This window comes from Pelobates fuscus, chromosome 10, assembly GCF_036172605.1.
Source record: "Pelobates fuscus isolate aPelFus1 chromosome 10, aPelFus1.pri, whole genome shotgun sequence".
Taxonomy (NCBI): Eukaryota; Metazoa; Chordata; class Amphibia; order Anura; family Pelobatidae; genus Pelobates; species Pelobates fuscus.
This window is the reverse complement of record NC_086326.1, coordinates 148,081,060-148,092,731: the sequence shown is the minus strand read 5'-3', so window position 1 is coordinate 148,092,731 and position 11,672 is coordinate 148,081,060. Positions and strand designations below refer to the sequence as shown.

The 11,672-nt window shown below is 46.5% G+C and overlaps 1 protein-coding gene across 1 annotated transcript in view; it reads left to right on the top strand.

Moving 5' to 3' along the window:
• LOC134575201 (oocyte zinc finger protein XlCOF22-like) overlaps positions 1 to 11,672 on the top strand; it is a 106,844-nt gene that overhangs the window by 24,895 nt on the left and 70,277 nt on the right. The window lies entirely within an intron of this gene.

Sequence of the window (11,672 nt, the reverse complement as noted above, 5' to 3'; positions counted from 1 at the left end):
GTACATGTATGCATTCATTGGGGGGTGTATCTACTAAACTGGGGGGGGGAGGTTGGAAGAGTGGAGAATTCACAGTGATAATGCAATGTGTATGTGAAACCGATTAAACAATTATAGTGAATAAATGGGCACAAGAAACGACTCAATACCTGCTTTTGCAACTCAATCCATCAAAATTGAGGGTATAGCTATAATTTGACCTGATGTCTTTACTAAGAATTTTAACATATTAAAGGGAGTAAATTGCAGTTGGGACCTTTTACTTTGTCCCAGATGTAACATCACTCGTTAATTCAATCAAAAGTGAATACTTGAATTCTGAAATTAGCAGACCTCGAATTTGACCCTATAACTTCCCCCTAAAAAAAAAACTAGTGATAGATAGTTGGGATTATTGCAGTATTCAGGGGCTCTAGCCCAGAACAGAAAAAATACAAAAAAGTTATCCTCAGATGGATGCTAGAGGTGCTTCCTGGGGCAGTGCTGCACAGTGTGACTGATATTCAGTGTCTCCACCCTCTGCATGGAGACACTGAACTTTCCTCATAGAGATGCATTGATTTACTGTATCTCTATAAGAATATGCTGATTGGCCAGGGTGGTGTTTGGCTCCGCTCCTGGTCATCAGAATTGACAATCTGAGCCAATCCAACGCTTTCCTATGGAAAAGCATTGTGATTGGCTGAGATCATCACTTCTGATGGTGTCAGTCAAGGAGGCATATCAGGGGCAGACTGCACCAGCAGATTGAAATAAAGGTAACATTTTACTATATTTACGGGAAGGGGGCTAGATAGTGTTTTTAACACTATACTGTAGATTCAGCAATACATGTTTGTGTTCCTGACCCTATAGTGTTCCTTTAGCCCCTTAAGGACCAAACTTCTGGAATAAAAGGGAATTGTGACATTTCACACATGTCATGTGTCCTTAACCCCTTAAGGACCAAACTTCTGGAATAAAATGGAATCATGACGTGTCAGACATGTCATGTGTCCTTAAGGGGTTAAGGGGTTAAAGCCAGAGTACATGAACTGAAAGCATTGCTATTTTGGCCTTAAATTTGAAATTTACTTTGAATTCTCACTTTAGTAAAAACCCTGGCAGTGTAAGGAGTGCTGATACTCCACAAAGGAACAGTTTACTTGGAACTCAATATGCATAGTGTCAAGAGGAAACCCTGAATACCTTCAACCGTAATAGGGAAAATTGACTTCATACTTGCCGTAATTTCATCTTCCATGGCAGCATCATTCATTCATCACTCATTGGTAGCTCCTCCCCCAGCCAACACAGGACAGGAATGAAAACTAATTAATCAGACTAATTAGGTATAAAATGTGCCTTCTCCCTTCATACCCTAGTCCAATTATAAAGCGTAAAAACACAAAGGGTTCCCTTATGCTGCCGTGAAAAATGGCCAGGAAAAGAAAATTATGGTAAGTATGAAGTAAATTTTCACTATTCCTGGCTAATACTGGCAGCATTACTCATGGTTAATACCCAAGCAGAAACATTAAAGGGACACTATAGTCACCCAGACCACTTCAGCTCAATGAAGTGGTCTGGGTGCCAGGTCCCTCAGGTTTTAACCCTCCAGATGGAAACATAGCAGTTTCAGAGAAACTGCCATGTTTACATTGAGGGTTAATCCAGCCTCTAGTGGCTGTCTTCCGGACAGCCACTAGAGGCGCATCTGCGACGCAGGAGGCACTTAATGCCCCCATCACGCATTGAAAAATGCTTTCCTATGGACACTTTGAATGCTCGCGCGGCACTTGATGCGCATTCGGCTCCGCTGACGTCAGTGGGGGAGGAGAGGTCACCAGCGCCGAGGGAGCCCGGCGCTGGAAAAAGGTAAGCTGCTGAAAGGGTTTTAATGCTGCCAAAGAAGAATAAATGTAATTTCAACAAACGGAGGATACTGAGGACAAAACTCTCCTGCCAAAAGAGGTGGAAGGAGATGCCACATCCAGTTTATAATGATGTTTTATAAAGGTCATTAGAGAAGACCAGGTTGCTGCCTTACAAATATTCTCGTATGGCACCTCTGCCCAGTTAGCCCAGAGCTCTTGTTGAATGCGTTTTAACTTTGGTAGGAGGAGACAAGTTCTTGTGATGGTAGGCCCTCTGGATGATTATAGTGATCCATCTTTTTAAGGTAGAAGCAGAGGCAGCCTCATCTATTTTTGCACCCGAAGGAAATACAAATAGCTAGTCAGACTTCCTGTAGGATTTTGAAATTTCCAAATAACGAATCAGACATTGCCGAACATCCAGATTATGAAGTCTGGCTTCCGTTTCGGATCCTATATTAGCGAAGAATGATGGTAGGACCACCTCTTGGGACACATGGAATTCAGGTAAGAATTCTTGCTTAGTGCGTAGGCATACTCTATCATGATATACCGAAGTACAAGAGTCATCCGCAGAGAAGGTTTTAATGTCTTGTTGACATTATAGCTACTAGAAACAAGATTTTATACGTAAGCAGGTTAGCGTTCAGACTGTCCAAAGGTGAAAACGGTGAAGCGGAGAGCTGATTTCCCACAGCTTAACTCCACTGGTATATTAAGAGAATGCAGGAACAAGTAATAAATCCAAGAGAATATCCAGCACAATCAGCAATAAAATCCAATAGTATCCCATCACCTTTCCCAATCACTGGACGACACACAGTATCAGGAGTAGAACTGAACTTTAATGGCAACATTCCTGCTTTTATGAGATTCTCCCATGCAAGGGAGGGATTCACCACAATTAGTACAGTAACCAATCCCATATAAGTTACCTCCCACACATCTCCTCCCCTTAGATTAACAGTTAACATAATTATGGCGGCCACCCAGGGAATACCGCAGAGTGTTCGTGCGTTCAAGGGAATGTAACAAACAATCAGGGAGGTAAATTACAGCCACCCTTCACACCGGGGTGGTCCGGTTGTTCGGTAGTTTAGTTTGTATGGTGAATATAGCCGTTCACATGCAAGATGGTACATCTTTATACCGAACAAAGTACAGCCACCTATGGTGGTAGTTGATTCTGTGTAATCCAGGCACAGGGAAAACTCGTAAGTATCAGCAATAAAAGGGAATAGCTTGGACAGCCAAAGGGGTTCTTCTACACTGCTCCCCCTTGCCCACAAGCCTGCATACACAGTCAGATCCGGGGATGCTCACGGATCATTTTTCCAATTCAGTTTGTCTCGACAACCCGTCGGCGTTCCCATTCTGTTTTCCCGGGCGTTATTGTATATTAAAGTCAAAGGACTGCAGCGCCAAACTCCCCCGCATTGTCCCCCGCCACCCAGTTCAACCATACTAACGGGTTGTGATCCGTGAGCAACGAAAATGTCTGTCCATACAAATATGGTTGTAGTTTCTTCAGGGCCCACACCACGGCCAGGCATTCTTTTTCGATGGTGGCGTAGCTTACTTCTCTCGGCAACAATTTTCTACTGATGTAAGCCACGGGATGTTCTCCGCCATCGGCCCCGACTTGGCTCAGTACTGCCCCCAATCCAAACATAGAAGCGTCTGTGTGAACAAGAAAGCGTTTAGTTGGATCAGGGGCTGCCAAGACAGGAGCATTTACAAGTGCGTTCTTCAACTGTTGGAATGCCTGCTCACACTCCGGGGTCCAGGTGGCCTGACGGGGAAGGTTCTTACGGGTAAGGTCGGTAAGGGGTTTGGCCAGGGCGCTATAGTTGGGCACAAACTTCCGATAATACCCTGCCGTCCCTAAAAAGGCTAACACCTGAGTCTTGGTTCTAGGGGTTGGCCACTGAGCTATGGCCTCTACCTTTGCGGGTTCTGGCTTCTGCATTCCGCAACCTACTAGGTAGCCGAGGTACTGAACTTCAGCCATCCCAATACTGCACTTGGCCGGTTTTAAAGTTAACCCTGCCTCCCTGATCCTGTCTATAACTGCTCCTATATGGGCTAGGTGCTCCTGCCAGGTATTGCTGAAGATGGCAATATCATCGAGATAGGCGCAGGTGTAGTCCTGGAACCCATCTAAGAGTCGGTCCACCATCCGCTGGAATGTGGCCAGGGCATTCTTCATCCCAAACGGCATCACCTTAAATTGGTACAAGCCGAATGGGGTGACGAACGCCGACTTAGGGATAGGTCTGGGGCTAAGGGAATCTGCCAATACCCCTTACAAAGATAAATTGTAGTGAGGTATTGGCCCCTAGCCATCCGGTCCAGCAATTCGTCTATCCTGGGCATAGGATAGGCGTCAGATACGGTTTTCTCATTTAATCTCCGGTAGTCCACGCAGAAACGGGTGGTACCATCCCGTTTAGGTATGAGGACTACTGGAGAAGCCCAGGGGCTGTCAGAAGGCTCAATGACCCACAGTTGGAGCATCTCATTGATCTCCTGGCGCATGCGCTCCCGCACCGCCTCTGGGATGCGGTATGGGGTTTGGCGCATAGGTAACTGACCTGGGGTTTCTACGCGGTGAGTCGCCAGGGGAGTGTAACCTGGCACATTAGAGAAGGTGTCTTGTTTTTCCCTCAACAACTGTTGTACCTCCCTACGCTCCTGTGGACTCAGCCGCTCCCCCAGCTTAACCTCGGCTATGTCACTACCCAACTTTACGTCTTCTAGCAGGTCTGGAAGGGGAAGGTTGTCAAATTCTTCAGAGGGAGGTGCACAGATGGCTGTCACCTCATCTGAGCGCTCCCGGTAGGGCTTCAGCATGTTCACATGGAGCATGCGTCGCCCCCCTGAGCCAGCACATGGGCCAATTATATAGGTGGTGTCGCAGCGCTGCTCCAACACCTTATAAGGGCCCTGACAGGCGGCCTGTAGCTTGTCATGCCGAACAGGTTTTAAAATTAAAACATTCTGTTCCACCTGAAAGCTACGGTCCCTGGCGCTCCGATCATATCATGTGCGTTGGCGTGTCTGGGCCGCTTGGAGTTTCTCCCGTACTGCTCAGGTTAGTTCCTCTAGTCGGTTCCGAAACTCCAGTACATAAGGTATGATGGGGGTACCTGTGGAGCTGTGTTCTCCCTCCCAGTGCTCCTTAATGAGACCTGCCTCCCATATAACAATTCAAACGGGGAGAACCCCGTGGATTCCTGCGGCACCCCCCGATATGCAAAGAGGAGGTAAGGTAGGAATTTTTCCCAGTCCCAATGGGTTTCCGCGAACGTTCGGAGCATCTGTTTTAATGTTCCATTAAACCGTTCGCAGAGCCCATTGGTTTGGGGTTGATATGGGGCACTGATTATTGGCCTAATGTCACAGAACTTCCAAAGCTGCTGTGTGATTTCTGCAGTGAACTGAGTGCCCTGATCTGAGAGAATCTCCCAGGGTAACCCTACCCGGGAGAAAATCTGCATGAGGGCCTCGGTCACAGTTTCTGCATGAATGTTAGTTAGTGTTACCGCCTTGGGATACCTAGTAGGATAGTCTACTACCATTGATATGTATTTCTTCAAGGGAACTTCTATGTCCACCGCTATTCGGCTAAATGGTTCCTCCACTATGGGTAGGGGGTGTAATTTGGCTTTCCTGTGGTCTCCCCTTTTTCCCACCCTCTGGCAGGTGTTGCAGGTACCGCAGTACCTCCGGGCCTCCTGACTTATCCCTGGCCAGAAAAAACTGTGGGTCAGTCGATACCGGGTGCGACTGACCCCCAGGTGTCCGGATAGCGGTATATCATGCGGTATCCGGAGTAATTCGGATCGGTACCGCTGTGGTACCACTAACTGACGAGTAATGACCGGGTCTGCCCCGTCTACCTTTTTCTCTGTCTCCCTGTATAAAAGCTTGCCCTCCCATGGGGAAGGGTCTCTTACCTGAACCTCCGGGTGTGAGTTGTAGTCCTGGGTGCGGGCCTGTTGGCGTGTGACCACGGGGTGGGCCTCTCCAACAGCTGGTGTCTGAGGTTCATAAGCTGACGTTAGTTTCCCCAAGTCATTCCCCAACAAAACTTCCACAGGTATTTGTGGCATCAACCCCACCTCCAAATTTCCATTACCTGCCCCCCAATTCAAATGTACTCGGGCTGTGGGTAGCCGGTATACTGCTCCCCCGACTACCCTTACGGCTACAGTCCTGCTGCTTCTTGCTTCCGTGGGGATTAGGTGGCTCTTTACCAAAGTAATGGTGGCTCCAGGGTCGCGAACCCCTTGTACTGCCTTTCCTTCTAAGTAGACTGTCTGCCAATGGTGTTGGGGGTTGTCTGCCTGGGCCTGTAGGGGATCTGCCTCATGTAGCACTTCCCACTGTTCCACTGTGGTAGTGGGGACGCCAGCATCGTATGTCATTGCGGTCTCTGCCTGGTAACCATGGGCTGCTGCTCTGGGTGGTGGTGGTGGTGGTGGACCGGGCCGGATCCATGTGGTGCAATCCCGAAGTTGTGGACATTCTCTTTTATAGTGTCCTCAGCGCTGGCATTGATGACACTGAATGTTGTTAGGCTGTCTGAACCGTGATTGGGCGACTGCAGGTGGCGGAAGCTGTCGTGGTGGAGCTGTTGCATTTGACAGATAGGTGGTGGCTATTAGCCATGTGCATGGGGAAAATATTCGGCTCGGATCGGCATTCCGAAATTCGGGACTTCGGCAATTCGGCACTTCGACTCTTCGGCACTTGACTACTTCGGAACTTCGCCACTTCGGCAACTTCGGCAACAGACTGCTCACTGTTTAATAGACATAATTTACTAATACTAAGTAATCTTTACTTAGTATTAGTAAATTTGGCTGAAAGACCAATTTAGGTCTTTCAGCCTTTTAGTAGATAGCTCCCTAATACCGTGGGAATTAGGGAGTTATGTACTTATTCATTCCTGTCATTACATGACTGGCCAAGTAACTTACATTTTATATGAATGTATGTTACTTGATTGTTGTAAGTGTTGCAAATGCTTACAGCTGAATCCTGGCTATGTTTGTATACTTTTTATTTGAAAATTGTATACAGTGTAACATTCTTCTTCTTTCACTGGGTAAGTATATTTGTACTTAGGCAATACTGTGCTTCGGAACTTCAGCACTTCAGCAATTCGGCACTACTACACTTCGGTAATTTCGGCACTTCGGACTTCAGCAATTCGTCACTTCGGCAATTCAACTATTCGGACATTCAGAAGCACCCAAATGTCCGAATTACCTGAAATTCGGCCAAATTTTTATTCGGACCGAAACGAATTGCACATGTCTAGTGGCTATATTTGGGCGTGTTATGGCTTTACCCGGGGCCGGTTTCGGTTGCCTCCGAGCATCTAGGTAATCACCTGCCCTTCGGGCTGCTTCAGTGAGATTTGTGGGATTGCGATCCCTCACCCACTCCTGTATATCCTATATATAAAGAATTGCTCAAACAATATAATCTGCAATAAATCCTCCATGGATTGTGCTTTATTCGCCTGTATCCAACCCAGTGCCGCTCTTTGTGGTCGACTCTGCATGTGAATCTTTACCAGTCTTTTTAAGGTCCCTGAACTGCCTTCGGTAAGCTTCTGGTGTCGTGGCATATCTGGCTAGTATGACTTCCTTAACCCGGTGATAATCCCTTAGTTCTTCATCTGGTACCGTGCGGTACGCTTCTGCTGCTCTTCCCGTTAGCCGACCTGCTAAAATAGGAACCCAATCCTCAACATTTATCTTATGCAGATGGCACAGCCTCTCAAAATCCTCTAAAAAGGCATCAATTTCTTCCTCTGCTTCCACATAAGTTTTAAACGCTTTAAAAGTTTCCATGAGTTTGAAGAATAACTGTAGGACGAAAAACACCCACTATCAGTATATCGAACAAGATAGTGTAACATTTGAATGCCTGAATTTCTCAAGAATGCAATCAGAGTAACGAGTGTCTGGGTGGACGTTCTCCGGGCTAGACTCAGACCGAAAGGAAGGCCCTTGAACTAGAATCTTAAAAACGTTATGTCGAACAGCTTATACTTATGTTATGCCCTGTTGTTTAATTTTGATTCTTAAACTTTACATGAGACGATATAGGTCACCTAGAGGTCACCTAGGTGACATATAGGTCACGAGAGAGCTAACTATGCACCAGCTGTCCGAGGGTGGCCCCAAAGAAGATAACATACAACTTTAAAATGTTTATCTTTTAACTTTAGTTGTGCGAATGTTAAACTACCATGAATACCATTCACTCTGTATGAGCAGCCAGTCCCAAACCTGTCTATAATCAACTTAAAAGCAGCTAGCATGCGGTACCAAAAATGTCTTAACTCACCATGAAGCGATGTTATGTTGTACCAAATTGTGAATGCCTAACCCTAAGCGAGAAGCCAGAGAGATAACATACTACTCTAAAATGTTTATTTTTTAACTTTAGCTGTGCGAATGTTAAACTAACATGAATACTATTCACCCTGTATGAGCTGTCCGAGGGTGGTCCCTAACCTGTCTTTACTTAACCCAACAGCAGCTAACATGCGGTACCAAAAAAGTGTCTTAACTCTACATGCAGCGATGTTATGTTGTACCAAACTGTGAATGCCTAACCTTAAACGAGTAGCCAGAGAGCTATGCTAACTGATTTAGTCCACACTCTACTTGTGCTGCTGGGGAGTTCTACTTAATCAGATATTCTCAGCCCCACAGGAGCTGCAAGCGTTTCATACCAAATTGTCTTGATTGTTTATGGCCTCACTCAATATGTGTCACGGGCGGGCTGCTCCTGACTGTAGGGCTCTACGTCCCCCACCTTACCTGCCACCGTACCCACCCAGGTCCGAGATACGGGCACTCAATACCTAAGATAGAGGGGGGACCACAGCCGGGGTACAACAGGGACGGGGGGAGACGGCCTTCGTGAGAAACACAGAAGAGGGAACGGGGGGATAGACAGGACACCAGTGGGTGACAAGCAGGGCCCAGACACACGATCAGGCACCACAACCACCGCAGAATCCGAGGGACCTCCCAACCTAGTAATATGACTGCAAGGAGACGGCCAACGGACATGCCCCGCTAATTAACAGCAGGGGGCACATTGAGAGACAACCGGGTGACCCGAATACCAAAGGAACGAAACGAGACTGAAGGAGAGGAGGAAAGGAAGAAGGGCTAACGTTGGGAGGCACATGTACCACACTATAGAACAGGTGAGACACCTAAGGAATAGTGGGATAGAGATGACACCCACGACTGAGGAGAAAGAAAAGAGGGCACCTCACAGGGAAACATAAAGGGACCCACACAGTAACCTAATGGCTTAACCGCAAGGGACCCACCCGCTTAATCGTAACTATTATATGCCACTAAAGTATAGCGATGCTTATTTCTTATGTTTGTATTATACCTTTATATTTTTGCTTTTATTCTATGTACACTGGAAACTGTATACTATCACCACTACTCGTGGAAATGTTCCACAACAAAAATAAAGAATAAAAAAAAACAAACGTTATGTCGATAGACAACATCCATTCTCTTTTCCTAATGTTCTTTATGATAGTGGAAATAGATTGCATCTTGTTCTTTTCTTCAACATGAAATTTACATTTACATTTTTTAGGTCTAGGATCAGTCTCCATTTCCCCCGAGGCTTTGGTGCTAGGAACACTGTAGAATATATACCTCTGTATTGGCCTTCTTTTGGGACTTCCTCTATTACCCCTTGGTGTAGACGTTTGTGAATACATTCTTTCGTGGCATGTTCTTTTTGGCTTTTTGTTACTCTTGATCATATGAAAACGTCTTCTCTTGGAAGATTCTCCTTCTTTCCTGTAGCCTTCCCTTATACTGGAAAGCACAAATGTGTCTGTGATGTTTTGGGTCCAGATAGGGTAAAACCACTGAAGTCTTCCACCAATCTTCTCTATCTGAACCTTAAAGTTCTAGGTCCTTTCCCTCTTGAGTTTTTGGTAGAGCATGTCTGTTGGTAATTTCTCCTGCTAGGATTTCTGGTGTATTCTCTTCCAGGTTTATAAGATCTACTGTCCCGAGAAGACCGATCCCTGTATCTCTTATTTCTCCAGGAAGAAGAGGCTGGTTTTCTTTTCTCCTTAGGCAGAAATGCTTTTTTTGCCCTCAGCTGCCTTTTGAATGGCCTCATCCAACACTTTGCCAAATAATACATCACCTTGGAATGGGAGACTGCAGAGAGAGGCTTTTGATATATCCAAAGACAGTAGAATAAGCTAGTCCCCTAGGGGAACAAGCGACTGTGTGTCAGGGACAACCTGCAGGGGGTAACCCTCACTCGTATGTGGTAAAAAAAGAAAGAATGGCCCCTAGAGCTAGCCCTGGGGGTCAAGATATAGGAAGTCCCTGGGGAACCGTGTGAATTTTAATAAAACTTAACCTTTAATAATACAAATTGTAACGGACCGTTTCAGCAGACAAGGGGTTAAAATCCGTTTAGGTGATAATCCCCTTTCTGAGACACAGACACAGCTACTGCAGAACACCAAACTCCCGAACTGGATACAGAATAGCACTCCAAACTGGAACCTCACGAATAGCTGCTAGCAGACGAACAGGAAAAGCATACATCAGCTTACACTCCTAGCAATCAGTCTCCAACAGCATACAGTGAATCCCCCCAAGAACGAGACAAGGCTCCGTGTTGAGGGTCAAGCAGTGGTCTGAGATCCTGGCACACTCAGCCTGGTTTTTATTACAGTCAGGTACAAACAGAACACACCCAGGGGGAGGTATAAAACAACCAATAACATAATAGTACAGCCCACAGTTTCCCTCCCCTCTGCTTGGGAGATAATTGAGTTTCCTAATATATCTACTCAATTATCTCCAAGCTAAAACTTACACATTCTTATACATTTTTATAACTTTATGATTTTACATAGTACATGAATAAAACTTACATTTTTATAATCAATCCATTCAGGGGAACAACATATTAAAAAATGGCATGAATCAGACCAGGGGTTCAAAAGTTAGTAAAGTATCTTTTAAAACCCCTGCCAAATTGTTTTTCCGGCTCAGACCGGTTTTACAGAGCCCTCTCTCCTGGACACAAGGTAGAAGTAATTTAATTACCTCCCAGAGACAGACTTTTTTTTTTTTACAGGTACTTAGTTAAAGGCCCCCCCCCCCCCCTCATTAGTTTTTAAGGTGAGGGGGGTAGGTAGGGGGATAATTTTTATTGGGGGAGGGGGTGACTAGGGGCTTGGGGACCCCTAGTCACCTGGGGGGGACATTTATTTTAGGGCTCCCACCCGCCTCTCAGCGGTGGGGGCCAGGGCGGAGGACCTTAGGTACCCCCCCTTATTAGTATTTAGGGTGGGGGCCAGGGGGGAGGGCACTAGGTCCCCCCCTTATTACAATTTAGGGCCCCCACCCGCCGCTCAGGGGTGGGGGTCAGGGGGGAGGACATTAGGTTCCTCCCCCTTATTAATATTTAGGGCCCCCATCCGCCGCTGAGGGGTGGGGGCCAGGGGGGAGGACACTAGGTCCCCCCCTTATTACAATTTAGGGCCCCCACCCACCGCTCAGGGGTGGGGGCCAGGGGGGAGGACATTAGGTGTGTCCCCCGCCGCTCAGGGGTGGGGGACAGGGGGAGGACAATAGGTCCCCCCCCCCATCATTTTACGTTAGGGCCCCCACCCGCCGCTCAGGGGTGGCAAAATTTACTAATACTAAGTAATTTTTACTTGGTATTTGTAAATTTGGCTGAAAGACCAATTTAGGTCTTTTAGCCTTTTGGTAGATAACT